Source organism: Ambystoma mexicanum, chromosome 5p (genome assembly GCF_040938575.1).
Source record: "Ambystoma mexicanum isolate Mex_15411 chromosome 5p, UKY_AmexF1_1, whole genome shotgun sequence".
Lineage (NCBI taxonomy): Eukaryota > Metazoa > Chordata > Amphibia > Caudata > Ambystomatidae > Ambystoma > Ambystoma mexicanum.
Genome location: NC_090930.1, coordinates 893,810,884 through 893,815,682, shown reverse-complemented (window position 1 = coordinate 893,815,682; position 4,799 = coordinate 893,810,884).

Here is a 4,799-nt window from a genome sequence, read left to right as displayed (position 1 = left end):
ATCAAGGGTGGTACTACATACACACCCCTCTTTAATTCCGACGGTTCCGTCGGAATTCCACATCAACGAGCATTTGGTGCTACCTGTTTTCTTCCCGAAACCTTTGTCGCTGACAGAAAGGGCCTTGAACTTGCTGGACTTTGCTCGTGCCTTGAAGTTCTGTGTGATGCGCACAAAGAAATTTCTGAAGAATTCACAAATGTTTATGAACTTTGGTCCTGTGAAACATGGGAAGGCCCTGTATAATGCTTCCATTCCAAGTTGGCTCTCTGGCTGCTACGTGGAGGTCCACGCACACCTTCACAAGGTTCTACTGGATCAACAGGGATTCCATGGAGTAGTCCAGAGTCAGACATGCAGTGCTACGCAACTTGTTCGCTTGAGGTGAGCCCATTCCAGAGTTAATTGCTTCTGTTGAGACTTGCCACCTTCTGTGGTTGTGTAATGTTGTACTGCTCTGTATTTGTTATTCCTGAGCATGTCAATCTATGCCAGACCCCATGCTAGAGAAGGTTTAAGTTACTTACCTGTAACTATTGTTCTCCTGCATGGATCTGTCATGGATTCACATGTGAACCCTTGCTCTGGCCCCTCTGTGGCTCTTCTTTGTCATACTGCCACTTTACGTGCTTAGCAAATCTGAAGATGGCTGGCAGAGGAGGGGCATAGGGAGAGCATTGCCATTGGATGGGGGCAATATCACCCAAAGGACAGTGATTGGTTTAGAGAAGAAATACAGTTTTAAAGTGAAAGTGAAACTGTTTTTTCTTTTACCGAGGATCCCCAGCCTGACGAAAGGGAATATTCATTAGCATGTGAATCCATGCCAGGCCCATGCTGGAGAACAATAGTTACAGTTAAGTAACTTAAACCTTACTCCTCTTCCTGTAATAAATCTGTTCCTGGTTTCTACGAAGCCTTTGGTGCCTGCATTGTGTTCCCACTTTTCAGTGCAGCCTGCCTATTATTGCCAGAGGGGAGGCCCAGTCCATCTGCATGCACAATGCTCTCCCCACTGGGTCTGTTGAGTCCCTGGTCCAAAACTGCGGCCCTGGCGGCCTCCCCCATTTTGGCTGGCCTCCCACTTCCACACAGGCATTTTATGTCAAATTTACCACAAGGGTTTTATACTTGGCAACTAGCCTTGTGTTTCTGTGCATAGTGCTTGAGGACACAAACCCTTTCTTTAGCTCGGCAGTGGTCAGACTTGTGAGCCTTCCACAGAGTCATCGGGAGCCTGGGCACGTTGAAGCAATGCCCAAGAAATCGTAGATGGCAAATACCTTTGAATTACTTCCCTAGGCCGCCAACAACAGTTGAGAGGGGTTTTATATCAGAAATCTGAATTTAACAAGTTTGCAAAAGCTCCCTGAAAAGCAGGCAAAACAACCTAGGGTTTTATTTTGATTTCCTCATTTATGTCATGGTTAACAAAAGGATTGTTTTCAATATATTTCACCATCCCTCTGCGTGTGCTTCTGGGCAAAGTGCTAAAGGGGTGTCTTTGACCCAGCAGTGGTCAGGCTGTTGAGCCTCCCAGAGTGTTGTGGTGAGCTAATTGTCTAATGTTGGTAATATTTGTCATTTGACTTGCATATGCTATTTGATGTCTATATCTGAGTTTATTTGGGAACAAATCCATATATTATCATTCGGTAAGAATATTGATACATTTTATCATGTAGTCACTCATATATTAGTTGGTGTTAATATTCAAGTTATTTGTTTTTGTAAGGTGTCCATATAGTTTTATCCAATAATTAACAATCTACTGGAAGATCCTTCTATGTAATCCAACAATTAGGAATGATGGTTGGAGCAAAATGTGCGTCACATATGCAAATGCGCTCATGTCTGCATGGGAGAAAGAGTTCATATTTGGTGATCATACATATAATGTTAGTGAAAATATATATTGACGATATTATAATGACATGGAACAATAACTTAAAAGTCTTAAAAATGTTGTTGATCAACTCAATACCAACGTACTTAGCATCAAACTAATAGCAGATTGGAGTGTAACAGACATCAACCTCTTGGATCTTAGAATTTACATAGAAAACAACTAAATATAAGTCCATTTATTTAGAAAAGAAACTGAAACAAATTCAATATTACACGTAGCAGTTCCCATCGGAAAAATGTGATATATAATATGCATTTTGGAGAAACTTGAGACTAAGGCAAATTCCACTGGCATTTTCTAAATTGACAGAGAAGCATGATTGGCAACCTCCAGCTTTATTCAACTTGGCTCTGATCAAAATTATCTTGCTAGACAATGACACAAAGCCAGGAAAACTGAAAGAAATAATCTTTTTACCTCTAAGATGAACAAAGTGATTTACAAAGCCATTACCTTATGTTTCCCGGACATTGACAACTTGTATTAGTGGACAATGATACAATGATATAAAAGAGGAAACTACACCGAAACCAGTAATTACATGGCCTGTGGTAGCGGCCGTGTAGTTATGTTTAAGTTGCTCAATTCGTAAGAAGAGCACTATTTGGGTGGCTTATAACTTTGCTCCCCCTTGATGAATCTTTACCAAACATTGCAAAGAAAGTATATGGCCCAGTCTGAACTTGTTTGGCAAGTATGCTGAGGTTTCATCATGAGGGGGCAAAGTTATAGGGGGGGGTCCCAAACATATCACGCAATGGAAAAACATTTCTGCTCACGTCTACAGCCCATACCGCTGTTTGGATTTTCACCAAATTTGCAGCAGGAGCGGCGGCTTGGTGGTGAAAGCATGCTTTTGTAAATTTGGTGTAAATCCTTCCAGTAGTTTTCTCACTACTGGGTTGACTCACTTCCCTGTTTGTTCTGCAGATGGGCTTCTGATTGGCCTGCAGGGCGACATGATGTCCGCGGACATCGTATGCAGCTGCGCTTGGTCCGCTATCTTGGGCTGCCGGGCAGTTATCCCCCGTTCCAGTCCCTGGACTGTAATGTTGTACTGCTATGTATTTGTTATTCCTGAGCATGTCAATCCATGCCAGACCACATGCTGGAGAAGGTTTAAGTTACTTACCTCTAACTATTGTCCTCCAGCATGGGTCTGGCATGGATTCACATGTGAACCCTCCCTTCGGCCCCTCTGCGTCTCTTCTTTGTCATACTGCCAATTTATGTGCTTACCAAATTTGAAGATCGTGGGATAAACGCCACATTATTCCATTAGCATATCACAAAATGCTGATGGAAATGTTGGAAAATCTTATTGAGTCTATGTACTTTACTGAAAAATGTAAACTACATGGAGTCTATAAGATTTTTTCTTAGTTCTATTTTTTAACTGTGAAAGGTGGTTCCTAAAGGAACCTTCCCATTGTTGTTGTTTGATGTATTATTTTTTTTTGCAGGAGAGGTTAAAACGTAAGGTGGGGAGGGAAATTTAAGGATGAGGCACCAAGCACTAATATGGAGGGGCAGGTGGACAGGGGATGATGTTGTACGTTTGTTACTTCTATGGCAGCGGGCAGTGTTTCTCATGCTCCTTGATTACAGCTTCCAAAGCACTTGGAAATTGCTTCCCCCTGCAGAGTGGTGCGTTGCAGTATATACAGAGGACTGTTGTCTTCAAAAGGACCAACAGCCTCTTTTATTGCTTGCAAGGTAGCGGGTGGGATTTTGTGTCCCACAGAAGTAAGCTGTGTGGTTACAGTATTGGTTGAGGAAGATGAGGTGGAGGAAGACAGCCTACTACTTGCTAAGAAAGGAACAACCTTTCTGAGAGCATTGCAGTGGGTGGATTTGGTGCATGGAGGTGGTCCCGTAGGAGTACTGTCCAGGTAGTCCGCGACGGAGTACAAAGTTGCACTCACTGCATTTCACATTTGTAACTTTAGCCTTTGGTACATTCCCAACAGTGGTAAAGAACTGCCACACCTATGATTCTCTCTGGGTGCTAGAGGAACTCATGTTTTTGGTCGTCTTCATTGTCTTTTGAAGTACTGCACTTTTTTTGTTCTGTAGGTCCTCCAGCTAGTGGTAGTGGTGGCTCTTGGGGAGGAGGGATGGCAATAACTGATGCCATTTTTAAGATAAATAGCAGTTTTGCTAATATTCTTCCAAGTATGTGCTTTGTACTAAATTGTTAATGGATAATGAGTAGGTTTAGGTGTAGGCGCTGTGCAAGGGTACATTTTGAGCATGAAAGTTCCTAGATCAGTAGAAAGTGCAGTTCTGAACTGTCCTCAAATCAAGGACACGATCGCTAAGTGCGGACACGTTCGCAGACACGTCATCATGCCGCACGCAAGTGCATGGTCACGTGGCACAGTCCGGAAAGGTCTGCGGGGACGTCAGATGTTTGCGGACATTGACAGACGCAAAAACAGTGGGAAAAGTTGCAAAAAGTGTATAGAAGTGTTAAAAATGATGCTAGAAGGTGGGAAATGGCAGAGTTTTAAGGGGAAACTTTGTAAGTTTGACAACAATTTTGCTATATTGGGATAAGTATGATAGTAAATTGTAGGAAATTAGCATGCACTGGTAAAACCCCATGAAATTCACTGAAAAACCTTTGTTAAAGGGACGTTATGGTTAAGTTGCACTGATAAAAACCTATAAAATTCACTGAAAAAAACTTTGTTAAAGGGACATCATGGTTAAGTTGCACTAGTAAAAACCTATGAAATTCAATGAAAAACTTTGTTAAAGGGACGTTATGGTTAGAAGTAAAACCGAAAAACCTCAGAAATTCGTTAGTTATGGTAAGCTAAGCAACCATAACTCGCGCCACCACCATACACTGCTAAGACTAACACCCAGGACATCGAAGATAACA